Raw genomic sequence first — 20,116 nt, forward strand, 5'->3', positions numbered from 1 at the left:
CCACAAAAATCTTGCGCTGGCATACTGATGCTTAAGCTTGTCTAGTGTCATCAAGATAAATGTGAATTCACTGATTTTAAAATTTAAACATGATTAGATTTATTGAAGTATGGCTCCCAGCCAGCTACAAAACTCACAGTTTACAAAACTATAATCATGGCAGTGTACAAATGACCAGCAATAAAAACACTTAAAAATCAAACATTTAAAACATTATAAAACTATACAAACATGACAAGATTATCTAAGGCAAATTTCCAATAGGCCAATTTTGTCATGCTTTGTATGACACAGTATCTGGCTATTGGTTTTGTGACCTCCATATTTCTCCCGGAAAGGAGGCTCTTCATTTTCTCTTCCCCAGAGTCACTGGGAATCTGGGGGTAAGAGGGGGGCAAATTTAAGCATAAGCCCTCGCATTTATTTAACCTGAAGCCTGAATCTGTTTTCTTTTTCTAAAAAAAGAGAATTAAATGTTTAGAACTACATTTTTTTCCTGTTTCTGCTTGAACAATAAGTTAAAAAAAATCTCAGCCCCACTTTAACTAGTTTTAGTGTTTACTAATTTGGGACATGATGCTATTGAGTCTATGGTTTTACTGAAACCATTGCCTATACCCCGTGGAATGTCCTACCTGAGGAGGACAGCAAGGCTCCCATGGTTCTGGCATTCTGCAAACTGTGGCATTGGCAACCTAGGCATCTACTAGAGACTACAGAGATTAGCTCCTCTGGAGAAAATGGCTTCTTTCTGGGTGCCCTCTGCTGCATTATACTCCACTGCGGTTTCTTTCTTCCCTGAATTCTATTCTCCCTAGACTCCACCAGGAATTTCCCAATCCAAATTTGGCAATCATAGAAAACTATTTAAAACAGAATTGTTCAGTAGGCATTTTTTAAAATAGAGGTGATAGGACTGCATTGTTAACAGAATGGTTCAGGAGATGTCTCAAGGACTGGAACAGGTCTGTAGACTTTACTACTGTGTGTGGCATCCATTGTTGTATACCTTATCTTGTTCTTAATGAATTTTATTTCTACTTATTTACTTCTTGTTTAACATGTCATGTTTAATGTTCTGTCCAAATTTCTCCTTTGTTTCAGATTTGGGCAAACCCAGCCCTATTACATTGTTTATAAAATGTCATATCCTATTAATTGTGTTGATGTATGCTATATAAACTGCCGCCAGTCTCCAGGAAGTAGAAGAGTTAGTTTTTTGTACCCCACTTTTTACTACCCAAAGGACCCTCACAGCTATTTTCATTTTCTGTCCTTCCTCTCCCTACAATAGATACCCTGTGAAGTAGGTGAGGCTGAAAGAGCTCTGAGAGAACTGTGACAGCTCAAGGTTACCCAACTGGCTGCACCTGGAAGAATGGGAAATCAAACCCACTTCTCTAGATTAGGAGCTGCCATTTTTAACAACTACACAAAGCTGGCTCTTGAGAAAGCCATACTCAAAATTACATAAATAAATTTATTGCTGGCCACCTGGGAATTCTGTTGGCTGAGGCTTGGCATGCAAATCATTTAAATATATACTCAAGGAACGTTTTCTTGTAACATAATATCTGCAACGGACAACGTGTGAGACAAGGACTTCTGCATTCAGAGCTGTGATCAACTTTCAATGTACTGAATAACCTTAAGCAAAATAGATTCAAATGAGTAGCCGTGTTGGTCTGAAGTAGCACAATAAAATCAGAGTCCAGTAGCACTTTTAAGACCAAAAAAGATCTATTCAGGGCGTGAGTTGACAAAGAATGCTTGCACTTGAAAGCTTTTGTTGGTCTTAAAGGTGCTACTGGACTCTGATTTTCTTAAGCAAAATAGTATCACTCAGCCTCACTTGAAATGGAATTTATAAATTCCTATATTGTTTAAATATAAATAAGAAAATGATCAAAAAGAAGTTTTCCATTAAAAAGAACTATGTAAATGATTAGTAATATAGAACTTAGTAGAAAACTGTAAAATGAACAGAAGATGAAGTATAATAAGCTGCGAGTCTAGAGCAAGACTGATTCCGCACGAGAAATCTTCCCCTGGACAGCATCTGGCTGCTGGCTCATTTTAGAGCTTTTTCTACATTTCATTATCTACATCCCGAGGCTGTCCAGGGGCCGGCTTGATTTTTAGCCAGATTTGCCTCAAGATAAGGGAAATCACTGGATTTACCACTTATTATCTCACTTCACACCAAAGGCCAGCCTGTGTGGAGAGAGAAACAGTCCCTGCATCATTTTGCCCGCCTTCGCACCCACCCTCCCCTCTCCATTTCCTACTCTGAGATTTTTTTTAAAAAAATGGCACAGTCCGTATTGCTGCAATACCACAAAGCTACTTTGCATATCTTAAAATAAAAATTTCCCTAAAGTGTCCTTGGTCTTTTTGGGACTGGGCAGGCAAAACACAGTCCTGTTTATGTTTTCTGGCGGAGGTGAATGAATGGGAAAGGGGGGGGGGCATGTGATGAAGCAGCCCTCTTCCAATTAGCTCTTTATTTTTAAACCTACTGTTTACACACAATCACCCTTTGGGATCCAGTTACCATGTCCAGCCTCTCACAACTCTACCCAAACATAGAGTCCAAAACACCACGAATCCAAAATGGGGGGGGATGCTTTATCCTTGTGGTGTTTCTCCATAGCAATGTAGAAGTGCTGATATTTTATTTAAAATGCACTTAAATTGTGGCATTACTGGATAGCAATGTGAAAGTGCACTTAAAAAAAAACAATAATTTTGGGCCTCGTGTGTGTGTGGAGGTTTGGGTCCCTGAGACAACTGCCGTGCTTTGATTGGTGGCTTGCTGTGAACGACAAGCCAAGGAGCGGGGGGAGAAATTCAACTAGTTTTCCCTTGCCGCCTCATTGGCCCATTATGCACGGCTGCCGAAACGGCGATTTCGGGTCACATGGAAAACGCGGAGGGGGAAGACGCGATGCACACTGGTTATGCACGGGGCGGGGCGCGGCGATGGCAAAACCCAGAATAACCGATTATGCACGCGGCGATCCGGGCGCCGCTTCTGGTTGCGCCCCGGTCACCTGGAAGCTGCGCTTTCTTCCGCGTTTCACTGACACGGCTTTTTCGGCAGCATGCACCAAAGCTGCGGCCGGTTGCAGTCGGCTCCGTGCGTTATCAGTGATTTTAGTCGCTGCCATTCCACCCCGAATGTGCGTTATTTCCCCCGTGCATAATGGGTCATTGGGAGGCAAAAAACTCTGATAAGGCAGAGGGAAAACACAGGAGGAGTCTCTGGTGGTGAGGCTTGTAAATGCGCGGCTTACAACTACACGTTTGCAAGGAGGAGGCAGTGCAAGTTTTGCACCTCTGTGCAGAATTGATCCAAATATTGCCACTTGAGTATTTTGTTTCTGGAATGGATACCAATGATCCATACCATGTTCTTTTTCTATGAACGTTTGACTGCAGGTCAAGTGTAAAGAAAACTCTTTTTTCTGTTTTGATCCTTGTATTCTATCTCTTTTTACAGAGTTGCACAAGTTTTGGACAGACTGAAATATATTATCCAATCCAATGCAGAATTTTGGTATGTTGGCTCAGTGATATTTACCCAAAAGTTTACCAGATTCTGTGCAGTATAGAGCAGAATAATACGAAGAATCAGAAAACACATGGAATCTTTATTTCAAATGGAAAAACTGCTAACATTAATTATTCTGGTCTGCAAGTAAGAACCTATTGATGTTTGAACTGACTGCCACATTTTATATGGAAGTTCACTGTTTGAAGGAACTATGTAACAAAATTTTCATATAGAAATCATTACAGATCAGTAGAAATATTCAGGATATAATATTTAATTTATTTTATTCCTAACAGGGCCATAAATAAATAAAATTGTGCAGGATTCTTGAGGTTCCTGAGGCAGACCAGGTTTATGGGGAATACATAATTTCAAAAATTAAAATTTCTTTAGGCATGAACAAGGATCATTTAGCTCAATGTTCTTCATCTGGACTGCATCATAATTTATCACTTCAATATAAATTAAGCATCCTGATATCCATGGAATTTAGATATACATAAATTACTTTAGATTATGTCAGCCTTTCTCAACTTTTTAACATTGAGAAACTCCTGAAACATTCTTCAGACTTCAAGAAGTGGTGCGATCATGCAGAATATGGTTGGGAAGCATAGCTGCATATGGGCCCACCTGGGGCTCCTCCCGTTGCCATCCCCTGCAGGCCCATCATTGGAAATTTGGGGTTCAGCATGACCATATATGGCCATATAACCAATAACTCCCACACATTCGGGAAACTCTTGTGGAGCCATCAAGAAACCTGAGGGTTTCATGAAACCCAAGTTGAGAAAGCCTGGATTATGTCTACCATTTTTTAAACCTGGAAAATGACAGGCTGTGTTTTGGTGGAATTAATAAAATGAGCATAAGAATGGTAGTGTATACATTAAATAATCAAAGTGTACAATCTAGAGACTAGTTTATAAAGCACATTTTCCCTTATTTGCACAGCCATAAATTCTTCCGTGATCCAGAGAAATGTAATATATGAACGATATGATCATGATCATAAATACAGTTAGCAATAATTCCAAAACTTGTAGCAACCACTGTAGTCATGAGGAACTGCTGGTTACTAAATCCACATGGCAGTAGCCCATATATTACATTTTCCCTTGCAAATGTAGATCCAGTAGTTTCTCCGGTCCTCTTTTGATTGGCAGCTCCACACATGGCAGCAAATGGCTCATCGTGAGAAACCCTTTGTTCCCCCACAACTTAAAAAAAAACCTCTAACTGTGTCGAATCAGTACCCCAGTCCAAACACCTGGAGATGACATTCTGTCTAAATACTAAAATATTCCAAAGTGTTCTCTAATTTTTAAAGTAACTAAAGAAAATGTTCATCTGGAAATACACAATTGTAGACTTGTTAGTCAATGCTGAAAAGAATAATTCTTGCTCCTTAATTACTTCTAATTTATTGAATATTTATTGAATATTTATTGAATATTTATTGAATATTTGGCCATATCTACACATAGCAGTTGACAATATAGGTAGGTGGTAGTTATTAACAGAAAGAAATGTGGCATAAATTAGCACTACCATAAAAAGACAAGTATGTTTTCTATTGAAGCATTGAACTGACTCCATGTCAAAGCAAAATTCAGTAGCTCTGCAGTAGGCCTATGCCTTGAAGGGCTTTTGAGGTCAGATTGTTTATGGTGCTGGGCCACACAAATTTCCTTGCATCCTTGAGCTGTGAGCTATGTTATCCGAACTCGTGCCCATGTTAACACTTAGTGACCTTGAATCGGGGACAGATGTTAGCAGAGCTGGCTTAATGTGGCACCTGCTCCGGGGATTTCTTGTTGCTGAAGCCAAGAGCAGTCCATATTTAGGTGGTGAAGCCATGCTCAGCGCATTTTGAATTTTTGAGGGATTTCCTAAGGGGAAAATGCCTCACTGGAAATCCCAAGTGTTGTCTTTCAGCCTCTCCAATGCCAAATACAGATCCGCTGTTACAGAGGCATAGCAGTCTATCCAAAGAAGAAGACGTATCTTCTCCAGACTTGCCTTACCACTTCCATTTTTAAAGTATTTTGAAGCAAGTCTTTTATTCCTTCTAGCCTCTCTTCCAAAGAATAAATCAATCTAATGGACTCAGTTTGGACCCAGCTCCAACTCCAGCCTGCAACTCAACGCAAAACCTCTGGTGCAGCGAGCGTCTGGTGTGGTCTTGGCAAGCCTGGGCCATCTACATTAGGGCTGGCTTAATGTGCGCTTGGGAGATGTTTGGGAGATGACTGGCATTCCAGCAGGAACAGTTTCCAGTGTCCATTCTTTTACGCTGGCCTGAACAAGCCATATAAAATCTTCAGTTTGACAAGAGTTTAACAGAGCAGCATTGAGATAACACAGGCAGGCATTTCTTTCTAAAAGCAAAGTTGTTTTTCCAAAGGTCAAGCATGCAGTAGATGTGAGGCAGATGGCACACACAATATTCTTTGCTTTGCAGCAGAGAAAGCCACAACTGCTTCTAGCCAGGTGGGAGCAGCAAGAGTGCACTGATGGCTAAAGCATCCCAGCACAAGTCACAGGAGGCCGAGTATTCATCCAGCTTTTGCTAATGTTGTCATAGATGTATACTGTGCACATTTCTGTTCAAAAGGGGAAAAGTTATCATTAGGGATGGTCATGAACACATGCACAAAGTAAAGTTTGTGGTTCGGGAAGCAATAGTATTTATTTATTTATTTTGTTTATATTCATATTTGTTAACTGCAACTCTCAGACCCAGCTGGCTCGTGGTGGTTTACATAAAAATCTAAAAACTCCACATGAAACAGTACATACACAAACCATGACAGTGGCAAAATCAAAATCTGCAGGATTTCCCACTTCACTCCCTCCCCCTATTCACAACAGCCATCAACCCTCCAGGGGCACAACTTCAACAGGCCTTAATAGGCCAGTGCTGGGAGGGAGCTGCTCTGCCTAGCTCGGCCTCAACCAAATGCCTGGTGGAAGAGCTCTGCTTTACAGGCCCTGAAATAGAAACCCTTATGTGCCAGATGCTAGCTTTCAAGAGTCAAAGTTCCCTCTGTCAGGTGTACAGGTGATGTATCGTTTCTCTAAGGCTGAATACTCCATGTACTTAACACTTAATGCAAATTTGTTCTTTCTTACTATCCTTACATAGACACAAAACTAAGTGTTTTACTGTATATTTCAAGCAAGGAGAATTCTTAGTATTGAATGAGGGAGGGAAATGTACTGATGTGAAACAGAAGAGTGTGATAGTATGTCTGAAGCATTGCTGTTTAGCCAAATGGCAGTTGGAATGCTTAACATATGAATGCATGGGTTATCAAGTGGCAACTGATTTATGGCAATCCCAGCAAGGCTTTCCAGAAGTAGAGGTGGTTTGCCTTCCTCTGCAGGCTGTCTTGGTGGTCCACCATCCAAGTATCTGCCCTGCTTAGCACCCAAGATTTGACAAGATTGGGGTAGGCCATAGCCTTCTACATCCCATGCTTGATACATTGCAGCTATTTGTTTACTGTACTCAAAGAGGATATGTTTGGTTGGCTGTAGCAGAAGATAAGCAGTCTGCTTTTGGGATGTAGCTCTTGAAACTGAGGTCCATCCGAAAGGTTTAACCTTGCACTTCATTCATACATGGAAGTTGTTAATGCTGCAGTTGTATAAGTGATTAACATGCTTCTGTGATCAGGCCTTGTAATACCATGGAAACATTGCATGAAAGTGCTAAGGGTTACCTGTGTAACATCCAGTATTACTAGTCTAAAAGTCAAGGACAGACCTACCAATTTCTCTTTATAGTTGTTACCAAACCTGCTTAAACCCACTAGAATTTTTTATTGACTTCAATAGAGTGACATGTAGATTACACTAAGAATCAAATCTGACACAAGAGATTAGGATATTATATTGGTAAAACAGAAATAATAGGGATAGCTGGGACCAAAGGATCAGTGCTTGGCTTCTTTGTACAGAAGATCCCCCCGTTCTTTGGCTTTCCCCTAATAAGAAATTTGTGTCACAGTACTGAACCAGAGACTCTAGCTGCTCCAAAATGCAGCAGTGTGTATCCTTGCAGGGACCCGATGGAGGGCACAAATGACACCAGTGCTTGCCCAACTGCATTGGCTTCAGAATGAAGACTGGATTAGATTCAAGGTTTTGATGCTGACCTTTAAATCCCTAAATGGTCTGAGACCAGTGTATCTGTGAGACTGCCTCTCCCATTCTGCCACCCAAAGAGCACTCTAGTCAGCAGACCAAAATGCGCTCAGGGCCCCTGGCCCCAAAGAGGTAAGTCTGGCCTGGTGGAATGTTCTGGCAACTTAGATCAGGGCTGTTTGGAACTTCAATCAGTTCTGCAGGGCCTTCAAGACAGAGCTATTTCACCAGGCCTATGGTTGAGGCCAGGAATCATACCACCTAATAACAACTCATTGGCTGGACTCCCCACCCCCCACCTTGAGGAAACACCTATGGGGAAGCATCCACTAGAACATGAAGGGCAATTCCATCCGTTTAAAGAACAAAACCCTCCCAAACCAAAACTGGTGTATATCATGGGGAAGTTGTACAATGCTTTTAATGTAATAGCAATGTTGTCATTATTTAACTATATTTTATTGATTAATGTTACCTGCTTTGAGCTTCATAGGAAGAGTGAGTTATAAGAGTAAATATTTATTTATTTGCAATGTCACATCTTCTTTAAGGCAGGGTGGAAGAAGAGAACTTGATCACTCCACATACCCCTCTACTGTTTCTCTGCTTTCTGCTTGATTAGCAGGCCTGTTGCATGTAATGTGGAAGTGATTTGATATCAGCTGGCCAAGTGACAGTACAACAATTCCATCCAGAGTAAAAGGAAACTATTTCCAAATACATCATTTATTTTGGATGGGGGTAGAATAGCTTTAAAACCTTTAAACTATATTGCACTGTGTCCTTCACCAACATACTTAGAAAGGAACTGAGTCAGAGCTCTTCAAAGTAAGGCAAAACAAAAAACTGAGCTATTATATTTAAAGAGGGCCATCATGCTTTCCGGTTATTGCCTTAATCATCTGATTTTTCATTATACCAGTTCATCCATTCGTCTTCCTTTCAAGTGAAAGTTACATAAACTGGATTCCCTGAACATCATCAATATCAAACATTGAAAATTATCACTCAGAACGGAAAGACCTGACTGTGTGGGCATCCCATAACTTCCATGACAGCTATTGAACAGTGAACAACACAGAGACTGTAAATAGTTGTAGATATTGGGCTGCTCATGAAAATCTACCTATTAGTCTTCTAGAATGCCACAACTCAAAAAGATGGGTTATGTGAATAACACTGGTACTTTTTGGCACGCCAGCGACGCAAACGCGCACCTGCGGAGCTGCCGCGCATGCGTGTTTGCGCCCCCTGCTGGCGAAAACGTGCACGTGCGGCAGCTCTGCGCATATGCGCAGTTACTGGGCCGCTGGCTCTCTCCCACCCTCGGAGGCGGTCCCCAACTACAAGAAGGTTGGGGACCGCTACACTAGAGGGCAGCTTCCTCCATGCTGCATTTTGCTCCTCTTTGGGGATATAATAAAGCTGCAGCCTTGTTTATTCCATAAACCATGTTCAAGTACTCTCATTTGGTCTCCTGCAGGCCCCCTGCTATGCAATTAAACTATAATTCTGTTCACTTTAATTAAAAAGTACTTTCCTGAACAATTCTTTTTTACACATTCTGTGGATTGACAGAAGTGTGGGCACCTTCTTGACCATTCTAACAGATGTGGGCCTTAACAAATTATGGATATGAATGGGCAGCTGCTGGTCTTGCCACTTTGCACAGTGGCATCTTCAGATGGTTTTGCTCAGATGCTGGAAAGCTCAAGCACCTACCAGTTTCGCTCACGTCCTGATCTGCAGATGTGAACAGAGATTTGATTTTTCAATGATTGATTTGATATTTCATTGATCTGTTTGTAGATTTTGGGCAGATTTTTTTTGTACTGCCACCCTTATTGCAGCTTATTACAGCTCAATTGGGTTTTCGTGTATATCCATTACCAGATGGAATTCTAGTGTCCCCCATCATCCTTGCTGCATAACTGTAGTCTTCATCCTGAGGCCTACTGTCATCTACTAGGGCCAAAACGTCCTTGGTGGTTGCCTCTACCCTTGGGAACCAGCTCCCCAAGGAGGTTAATGGCCTGCAGGACCTATTAGACTATATAACATATGTTCTTGTGTGAATAAATAAAGTCACATAAATCAAATTGCTATTGAAATACTAGGCACCTTTGTTTTTTAATATGATTGTGATAATATTTATATGTTGTGCTCATAATAGTTTGTTAAAAAGCAGTTTGACCATCTTAAAAAACACAGTGAGGCAAAGCTTTGGACAATGACTTTCAATAGTATCTGAATGGGGCAACTGCCAGGAAAACAAAGTATATGACAGTTGGTAAGCTTCTTGATTCTAAGCACACTTTCTTGAACTGGTTGCAAAATTTGCTTAGAAAATGTGTTTTGGATTAGAAAGATAATCCATCAGTTAAATGTTGCAAGTTCATCATGAACAGGCAGGAGCTTAATGACGGATTGTCTTCCATGGTCCCTTGGGATAGACTGCTGACTTTCGTAGCTAGAACAAAGCCCCAGCATTACACACTGAACACATATACAATTAATTTGGGGTTTTAGTGCTTACTCAGTAATTTGCATCTATCATAGCATTCCTAACATTTGGGCAGTTTGCTCAAAGAACTAATTTGCTCCTCCCACATATCATCGGATGCTGTGCTATTGTTGCACTATGGCAGTCATTCACCTGGACAGGAAATTCAGGGGCTTTCCGCACCGGGATCTTTGTAGCAAATTGGTTGCTGAATGAAAAATCGCCATTTAAAATAGTGGAATTCGTCGTTATGCATACCTGCCTTTGTAGTGGAATCCAGTTGCGTTTTGTAGCGTTTCCCACAGGCTTCCGGTCTCGGCAAAAATCGCTAGCCAGGAAGCGCTATTGCCAAGCTCGTCCCGCCCCTGGCCGTCAAGCAGCCAATGGGTGGCCGTTAGCATGCTCCCAAACAGCCTCTTTCCCTTTAAGAAAGTTAAAAAAAAAAACACACCCATTGCAACGAATCTGTGTTGATTCGTTGCAACGAAGAGACCCATCCAGCTGCCTGGTGTGTTTGAGCTGTTGTTTCATCGTTGCCACGCTCCCTCCGAGTGAAAAAAAAAATCCCCCCCCCCTCTCACAGGCCCGATTTTCGGCCGGAAAAAGTGTAAAAAATAAAGGGAAAATACATCAGCAAACGGGCTTCTCTGTGTTTGTGCTTAGTGACTCTGGGGAGGGACTGAAGCCGGGGAAGCCGCTAAACAGAAAGAGGCTCGCTGGTGCGTTTATCCCCGCTCGCTCGGAGAAAAAAAAATGGCGATCACTTTGCCGGAAGATCAGAGGAGAGAGCCAGGGGGAGGGACTTTGTAGAAACCGCAACAATGTTAACGCACAGGTCTTTTTCGCTAGTGTTGCAGATTGGTTGCAGGAGTGTATCACTTTCCGGAGGGTGAATCCACTTTTGGGGATTTCCCTGAAAGCGCTACAACGAAGAGCTTTTTGCGGATCGGTTTCAGGTGTGTGGCAGATTGTCAACGACGTTGTGCATAACGGCAAATCAATAGCGTTTTCAATTGGCAACCATTGTGCGATTTTGAAGGCGTGCGAAAAGCCCCTCAGTTTTAAATGGCTGTAGCACAAGGATAGCATAGCCCTCAACAATATATGGATGCAACTTTTATTGTGGTCTTGAGTGATTTCCATCTGTTTCTTCCTGTTTCTTGCTCTGTATTCTTCTCATGCTCCTTTTTGAGACCACGCTACATATTTTTTCAATGGAACATCACAGTTGATGAACCAGTGCCAGTTCCTGTACTATTAGTGCAAAGCAGCCAATCCAGTCCTCTCTGAGCTCACGCTAAGCCCATCACTCCACATGTGTTACCCAAAAAGCTGTAAATTAATTCCCCAATACTGTTTCCAGAACTGTAACTGTGTTATCAATTTTGGATCACTTTTGATGCATTTTCTGTTAGAAGTACTCATGATTATGTTAGTAAAGAATGCTTAAATCTTTCTTTTAATAATTCCTTAATAATGCCACTATAATGAACCAAATAATTAACTATCATTTCTTGACTTGCAATGTAATGAGTGCAGGCCATTTTTGTCTAACGAGATATTCACCTAACCATGAAGGCTATAGGAGGGTACTTAAAATGACTCTAGTGTTGCTGATATGAGCCAGTTGTTGCCTCTACTTTAGCAGTCAAGATGGTAGATCTTGAACCATGGATACAAAGAACTGCCATTCAAAAATAGTGAACTGAAGGTTTTATTATCTAGAAACAGAGTCATTATTTGTTACTGCTGCATAGAAAATATATTCCCTTATTATTCTGTATCTGAATGGAGATGATTGCTCAACCTCATATATTCCAAATCAAACTCTAAAGTTGGTTGTTCCATTTCTCAGTTAATCTGTTGGTTATCAACAGAGATAAGTAACCCACTGGACAAATTCTATAGGTTAAATTCTCATCACAAGTGGAGGGGGGTTAAGATTACCATCCAGGCACCAGTTTTCTAGTCACATTTTGCCTGAATTTGGTGTTGGAGGAAGGAGAGATGTACCTTGCATCTGAGTCATATTTACTGTCATGCTATGACTAGCATAGCCAAATGCAGTGATGTGGCCAGGGTTTTCAGCTGTTTCATACAGCTGATTGTATGCAGGAAGGTGAAACAATTAGTGCTACTGGACAAAATGAGATTTCTAAATTTGGATTAAGATGAAGCCACAGTTAGCATTTATTTGTTGTTGTTAGTTGCAAAGTCGTGTCTGACCCATCGCGACCCAATGGACAATGATCCTCCAGGCCTTCCTGTCTTCTACCATTCCCCAGAGTCCATTTAAGCTCGCACTGACTGCTTCAGTGACTCCATCCAGCCACCTCATTCTCTGTCATCCACTTCTTCTTTTGCCCTCAATCGCTCCCAGCATTAGGCTCTTCTCCAGGGAGTCCTTCCGTCTCATAAGGTGGCCAGAGTATTCGAGTTTCATCTTCGGGATCTGGCCTTCTAAAGAGCAGTCAGGGCTGATCTCCTCTAGGTTTGTTCACCTTGCAGTCCAAGGGACTTCCAAGAGTCTTCTCCAGCACCAGAATTCAAAAGCCTCAATTCTTTGATGCTCGGCCTTCCTTGTGGTCCAACTTTCACAGCCATACATTGCAATTGGGAAGACCATAGCCTTGACTAGATGCACTTTTGTTTGCAGTGTGATGTCTCTGCTTTTTAGGATTCTATCTAGATTTGCCCAGGGCATCTAGGTATTATTTTCTAAGTGTTATACCTTGTTTTTACTCACCTTAGCTGAATTGCAGCTTTAATATTGCATCCAGGTTGGTAACCCCAACATTCGCTAAAATGTTCTGAAAATACACATTCATTCAGATCTTAGTTCTAACCAACCATAAGCTTAGATTAAACAATAGGAAAGTAATACACTGCTAAGTGCCTTTTGGTGTCGTTCATAATTTAATGGCCCCCAAAAAGAACATCCATTGTCAGGAGTGTACAGAGATATGCACTGTTCTCAGTCAATAAATGTACTGTTGTACAATTTAGACATGTTAGTTTAGTTTCCTATAGATACATGGATGTATGAAGGTGAGCTGTCAATTCCACCCCTATGTCTGACATTTCCTAGGAATGAATAGTAGCTAAGCAGCAAAAGAGAATCCCCGTTCGTGACAGTAGCCGTTTTATCTGTTGCTCTAATGATTATTAATTGAATGTTGAAAAATTTGCATCTATGTGCTGCCCTACTTTTTACATTTAGATACGCATCATTTAGGTGTAAGGTCAAGAGTCATATGCCACTCTACTCTCTCATCTCAATTACAACAATAATTTTTGTAATCGGCTGAAATGTTGATTTCTCCATATCTATCTGAAAGCAGCTTGCCTGTATATTTGTGGGAGAGCATGAAAGGTACCAAAGGCATGAAGGGATCCTACACCATTCAAGTAGGTATTATTTCATTAAAATCTCCAACTCTGTTCACATTGCATTATAATAAAATTACTGTCAAAGAATGCCATAATATTATACCAGAGATGGTAAATGCTAATTCTGAGAGAAATCGTTGCTAGTGCCCCAAGAACAGAGTTGGATACTGTTTGTTTGTTTTGCTTACAGCTATACATGGTGAATCTAACATACAAAATATTACAACAAAACAAAATCAGAGTCCAGTGGCACCTTTAAGACCAACAAAGATTTATTTAAGGGTGCCACAGGACTCTGATTTTGTTTTGTTGTGCTGCTTCAGACCAACACAGCTACCCACTTGAATCTATACAGAAATATTATTATTGTAATAGATGTAAAAATAATACCTAAATTGTTTTTTTTAAGTACTAATATTATATTATAATATAAAATAATAATAAATATATATTTGAAAAACCTAGAGTTTTTTGTCTGGAGTATTTGTATAATACAGAAACATGTGATCTCACTGATTCATCTTGCTATCAGTCTTACCCATGAAAGGATGGGGAGAGATGGAAGAGAATATTATTGAGGTCCAACTTTCCCATGTACTTGGCTTGGGAGGTGAATGGCTTCCATTTTTGAGCTAAGCCTGAACAGGATTCTCTTGGCTTAAACATAGCTATAGCTTGAACCCAGCTGGCAGTACAGTCCCAGAAGGGGATGTGTGCATCTTGCTTCAGCTAGTGATATAACCAGTTGGTGCTATCAGCATGAGAAATGCAATTCATCCATTCGCTGAGTTGGAAAGGAGCAAAGGTCATTTAGTTGATTTTCTGAACTAATAGCATCGTCTGAACCATTGCCCTCTCCTGGAGTCACCCGCACAATCCAAAGAACAGTGATCCTGAATAGAGAACAGAAACATTTTTGCAGATCTAGCTGTGGACCCACCTATGGTCCTCCAGGGGCTGCAGCACTAAGCATGATGATTTCTTTATGATTGCTCATAAAACAGTTACGCTATGGCTTGATCTATGCCATGAATAATGGCAGGCCGAGTCTACTTACTTGTTAATGGTGTTCATTAAGAAAATAGATTTTGGATGTCTTCTTAAAACTCTGAAGATATTTTCCTTGCCCATCAATTCTAATGGATTAATTAAGGGCACAGCGGCCAATGAAAATTTCCATTTGTCTTGGATCAGTTTCAGATTTTTTTTTTCACTGTTCACCAGTATACATTCAAGGATCATTAAGAGGAAGTCTGGAAACACAGCCATTTTTCATTGCAGTCTTTTAGATCATGTGTCTCTGTGTTACATAAATTACCTGTACAGCATAAAGATAATTTAATTTTTTTTACTGTATTGATTTTTCACTATTTTCTTGGGCAGCAAAAATTGATCTTTAGTCTCTACGGTCATGTGCTGCTTAGGTATTAATATATGCTGTTTGTGAAGCTCGCTGCTTTGGTCTTTATTTAGCACATTGTCCATAGTCCCTGTCACAATGGCACTTTTTTATTTTTTACATATCTTTGGTGAATGAAAATATAGCTACTGTACTCTGTGGTTACTGAGCATTGTGAGATTGTGTCAATGAAATATAGTATGCACTGAGATATAGACAGACCCTGAGATATAGTCTGCCACATGATTCTTTGTTTCTTTTACTTTAGTCTACTGTTTTCATGTTCTCTTATAGTGCTTCTGTTCTTCTGAGTGAAAGTCACACACATAAGGGGAAGAAATAAGCAAAAAATCTCTGCCAAGTGGTACCCCAGTCAATTTAGGAGGACATGATTTGGATGGATCACATGGTATATTCACCAATCATGAAGCAGTATGCTGATGCATACCCCAGTCATTTATGGAAGCTACCAACCAACACAAACTCTGGGATGTGTCCTTGACTTGACTTGGCCCTCACACATGCACATGGAGCAGAAAAGCAGAAAGAAGAAATATAGAATCTTTCATGGTAAGGAGAGCTGAGGCATGTCCAGTTGCATCCTTGGAGTTCCTTGAATCTTCACACATAGGAAAGAAAAAATATACAGTCTAACCATATCATCCAGACAGTTGCACACTTCATTTTGAAATAGGCAGGGGATGGGGTGTAGGGTTGGGAGATTTGGGGATGGAGCCTGGGGAGGACAGGGACCTCAGAGGGATACAATGCCATAAGAAGCCATTTTCTCTAGGAGAACTGACCTCTGTAATCTGGAGATGACCTGTAATTCCAGGGGATCTCCAAGTTCCAACTGAAGGCTGGTATCCCTTCATTGAAATCCCCACAGAAATCCCAGGGCCTCTCCCATACAAAGCATTGAAACTTAAGTTTCAGTGATCAAGTTGAGAAAAGGTGGAGGAAAGGTAAAAGGGGCAGAGACACTCGGACAGTAAGAAGAGAATACATCTGGAGCAGTCTATATCTGAGGCAGAGCAAGCCCCTTGTAACCCCCAGAGTGCCTTATAGGCCTTACTTCCTAGCGTTTATGCAGGCAAAGACACAGGTTTATTCTATCTTAGAGTAAACTAAATCATGGCAGGACATAAATTGCTGCTTCATGACAAGACCACCAGGCCTTTGTGAGAAACTGTCACAGACTTTAAGCAAGGCTCATCTAATGACTTCAGCTTTCCCCACACCCAGGCCAAATTGAATTACCAGTGCTTGTGGGAGAACAGCCTCACATTCCATTCCCCTCAAGAGCTTCCCATACAATGCAAGCTTGTAAACTATTCTAGTCCTTACTGAACAAAGTAGCCTCCTCTCCTGTCTCATTATCATTGCTCTCTCCCCTAAATATTCTGAAATCTGAGTTCCTGTCACTAGTAGAAAAGGTTGTTGGCATTTTAGATTCAGTCTACATCTATCCCAAGCTTCCTCCTCCTCCACCAGCATTTCAGGGCTCTTTTTCTGAAGCTCTCAACTATACTTAGACTTTGGAACATGTGATGTATAGATTTTGCCCCATCGCTCTTTCAGTCTCTTTCCCTCTCTTCCAGCCATTCTTGCTATCAGTCCAGTTCCATCATGTCCCCAACCCTGCTCATCAGTGCTGCTGCTTGGAGCCTTAGTACCAGCAATCTCCCTCCTTTCTGCCTATTCCTCGTCCCTTTCACCTTCTGTTCCTGGCTTTCCTGCTACTTCTCCCTCCTTCCTTTCTCCCTAGCCTTGCTCGGCTAGGTCTCAAAAGCTCATTCAACACCCTTTTGCCTCTCCCTGTCAATTAAAAAAAAACACAAGATGATTGAGACGTAATAACTGGTATGATTCAGTCTGAAACATCGATGGGTTTATTGTCAGATTGTTGGTTGCTGTTAGCTTTGTAAGTTCTGGCGGTGATGAAGAGTCTCGAGCTGTGATACAGAGCCACAGGTACATTATTTTTCCCAAAAGGAAAAAGGGCATCTCCTAATGTACAGTAGGTGGCATTTGTTTAGAAGTGTTTGCTGTACTGCCTCTTTCAATCTGCTGAGCGAGAACAGACATAAACAACAGGTGCACAGCAGATATCTGTGCCATGAACAACAAGGTCAAATGCAGCAAAATAATCCTTTTTAAAAAATAAAATGCTGTGCCAAGAAGCTGTATTAAAAGACTAATCTGTGCATGGACAGCGCAGCCTGCAGAACATGAGAAAAAGGGAGATGGCTGGCTTGCTCTCCGCACTGCTACAGCTCATATTTGTGAGTTATTTCAAACTTTCCATGTGTTCTTTTTCACACAGAAGTGACCTTGATGTAAGAGCACAGGTTGTCACCCTTTTGATTTGTCTTCTTCCCCAAAGCATCTGACCTTTTGCTGGCCAGTCTTTTTTTATTGGTTTCTCTTCCTTGTGCCCAAAATATCACTTGGGTTTTCAGATTCATTCTTCCAAATAATCTCCTCAGTGGCTGTCATATGATCTCAAAAGGCCATTTTGCAGGAGAGTGAATTCCCATTGAGATGTAGCATTTTGTTTTCTTATTTTTACACAGTGACTGTCTGTCTGCTTCTTGCCCACTTTTCTTGTCTACCTGAGGCACACATTCTTTTTCACAAGCCAGCTAGTCACCTCATTGTGTTGGTTAGCAAGTAGCTTCTACTATGGGGCTGTTCAGAGCAGAAACAGATATATTTTGATCCTCAAGGTGTGCTATTTCAGGTTTCAGTACTTAGGGATTAAAATTCACTGATGGTCTATTCTTGACTCATGTTAAATGAATGCAAAAAAGGTACATTTTAAGAACACATATTGTTGCTCTTTTTTATATCTCACAATTAACGGCCAAAGATGTTCCTAAAGAATACCCACACTGTTCATGGGCTTCCCTGGTACTGTTTTCCCCAGGGGGTGTTGTTTGCCCCTTCCCCAGGCTCCATGTGCCCTGGGATGGACATGTGGCGCCTAAGAAAGTGACAACAATCACCCCCCATAATAATTTCTACTGGATAAATGGTGTGAGAGGGAGGCCTGAAGCTGTGGACCTACAGATAAGTTTTTAATGGCTACTCCCCACATGAAGAGTGACGGAGGGCTGGATCAGGCACCCATGACCTGACTCGTGTCACATCTATTTTGGTCCAAAGGGGACAAGATAAAATGGAAAAGGAAGAATGTTAGAAACCACTCTGAGTTCCCATTGTGAAAAAATATAACATATAAATAAAGGAAATAAATAAGGAAATAAACAAATACATGAAAAGCAAGAGGGGGTATAGCTCTTCTAGCACACAGAAGACTTATCTGCCTTGCTGTGTCAGCTTCACAGCACCTTCATTTATATTAAATATAACTTGGTAGTGTATGCCGAGATAATTTGGGGAGCCAGTCTAAAAGCATCATTGATTCAAAGGCATGCAAGGATGAATTTTCAGACCTATTTACTTTGGAGGAACAGGCAAACTTTTTCCATTGTTTCCCAAAGATAGCAGCAAGCAAACAGATAAACAGAGTGTAAGCTAACTATGCTGTCATAAAAACTTTGTTATTTATCAATAGTATGTTTGGGGGAAAGGATGTTTAGTTCAGCAAGGAAACATGGTGTCAGAACTTCATATCCCCCCCCCCCCCACACACACACACTTTCTATTGTGCATTGCTGAAATAGTCTGGCTATCCTATGAAAGGTATACATAATTCAGCAAATGAAGCTGATCAGACCAAAAACTGGATACCAACAATAACATCGCCTTCTGTATGTTCTTGTTATTCACAATCCAACTCGTGTAAAAGGGGGCTTTGTTACTCCTAATGATGTGTGGTGGAGTCAGCATGAAGGATCATTTCTATTAAACGTATCTCATAATTTAGTACTTCATTAACAATCTCAGTAATGGTGTTCTCAGCACTAAAACTAGCCTGGGATGATGGATGTTGCCTTATGTTGGTGGAAATTTCTTGTTAGCGTATTATGCAAAATTCCAATCTTTAACACCCCTTTTCAGATTGTTCTTCCTTAACAGTCCAATCTGGCCTTTGCCTTGGTGGCTACAGTTGGACAAAAGAGCTTTTTGGTCTCAGAAACCTATATTTGCAATCTCCTGTTCTTTTCTCTCACAATGTGTTTAGGAGGTTTTTCTGTACAATAGGAACTGTTTTAAAACATATAATTTCTTTTAATATGACAAATATACCTTTAAAAGGAAAAAAAAAGTTCTACTGTCACACAGACACACAAACCAGTCTTAACAAATGAATTTTTGTCCTCTCTGTTGAGATGATGCAGTGAGAGCTCCCCCTCCTGTCCCACTACATTCTAACTGACAGGCTAAGGTCAGGGTAGCAATGAATCTTATTCCAAGTGTGATCGTGCCACAGAGGAGGGTTACAAAGACAAAAATATATTTGGCACTAACTAAAAGATGTGGAATGACTTGCATTTGAGACGGATTATTTAATAACCATTAAGTTCATCCTGAGCAACAAGGATAGTTTTGCTCATCAGATTCCTCACTTTGATGAACAGTTTTGGTTTCCTCTGGTTGGAACATCTGGAACTTTCAGTCAGTTGCAGCTGAAAGGGGGAAAGTATTCCAAATTAAAGGGAATCCTTGTGGGAAATTTGACTATGTGGGCAAGTTTGACAGTTGGTGCTGCAGGGTCAGTATAGTGGTGGCCCACTTTCCAGATATTCAAAGCCTGCATACATTTCTAGGATCTCATGATGGAAAGTTTCCACAGGAACTATGATTGCCTGCTGTAGTAACTTTCTTTTAGTCAGTGACTGGTTATACAAAACGAGAAGTTCAGACCTGCATTATCCTTTTCCCCAGGCCAGCTAGGTGATTGGTGATGATGGGGAAGATTAAGGAGGCACAGAAATAAGGAACATCTCAGGATTAATGTCAATGCTTGTGTAAGGTAAGTCACAATTCTTTGTGTTGCATCTGGCTGAAAGAGCCCTTTAAATTTTCATTATACAAAGTTCAACATCAAGCGGCATCTCATGTACACTTTATCCTACAGTTTGGGATATTGACCAGCAGAGTGGGATTAAATAAACACTGTTTTATTGCCAATGGAAAATTTCATTGA

General features: G+C 40.9%; 1 long non-coding RNA gene across 1 annotated transcript in view; it reads left to right on the forward strand.

Moving 5' to 3' along the window:
- Positions 1-20,116, forward strand: part of LOC143838139 (uncharacterized) — a 129,780-nt gene that overhangs the window by 24,137 nt on the left and 85,527 nt on the right. Inside the window, exons 3-4 of the long non-coding RNA XR_013231244.1 lie at positions 3,503-3,559; positions 19,855-19,942. This is a non-coding gene — a long non-coding RNA (uncharacterized LOC143838139). The remainder of the gene's footprint in view (positions 1-3,502; positions 3,560-19,854; positions 19,943-20,116) is intronic.

Source organism: Paroedura picta, chromosome 5 (assembly GCF_049243985.1).
Source record: "Paroedura picta isolate Pp20150507F chromosome 5, Ppicta_v3.0, whole genome shotgun sequence".
Classification (NCBI taxonomy): domain Eukaryota; kingdom Metazoa; phylum Chordata; class Lepidosauria; order Squamata; family Gekkonidae; genus Paroedura; species Paroedura picta.